The following is a 780-nucleotide window of genomic DNA, read 5'->3' on the forward strand; positions in this document are numbered from 1 at the left end:
TTACATTGGTCAGAATAAAAAAAATATATATATATTTAAAATTCATGCAGGGTGTCATAAAAAATATAGGCCAATAAACCTTTTCTATATATAGTATCGACATGAACTGAAATCTACTTTCACACCTGAGCAGCAAAGGGGCAACTTTTTAGTAAAGCCACGATTGCCAATTCTCTTTTTGATTTTTTGCCTATTTGGAGTAATAAATATTGATTGATTTGTGTGTAGTTCACAATCCATAGTATATCAGGAAGTATTTGCATTTGGGGGAAAACCTTGTTAGTCTAAAACCACTCTTTAAGTATTGTAAATTTTGTTAGCTTGCATGCCTGCTCTTTAACCAATGTGATGTTTATAACTACATTTGCTATTTTCACAACTTTTGTAAGCACATTTGTATAAATTAAGGGCATAAATTCATACAAATTTTTTATTTCAATTCTTTAATCTGGTCTGTTCCTGTTTGGCTGTCAGACCCTCCTGCAGAGAAATATCAAATGTGCTGCTGCTATCAACACCTTTGTTTATAGATGTTGGAGTCCGGACTGTTTTTCAGTGTAGTCCTGTTTCTCTGACTGTGACTAGCTGGATGTGCTCTGTTCATCGTCTGACATATAAGCTGGCTCAGAGCTTTTCTGCCTTGATGTGTTTTTCCTGGACAGCTGCCTTTTGTATCCCTTCTTCTGTCTCCCCAGTTGGCTTGGAAGACATCCGCTCACACTGAGCCTGCTTCTGCTGGAGGTTTCTTCCTGTTAAAAGGGAGTTTTTCCTCTCCACTGT

Source organism: Cyprinodon variegatus, unplaced genomic scaffold (assembly GCF_000732505.1).
Source record: "Cyprinodon variegatus isolate N-32 unplaced genomic scaffold, C_variegatus-1.0 Scaffold1033, whole genome shotgun sequence".
NCBI classification, from domain to species: domain Eukaryota; kingdom Metazoa; phylum Chordata; class Actinopteri; order Cyprinodontiformes; family Cyprinodontidae; genus Cyprinodon; species Cyprinodon variegatus.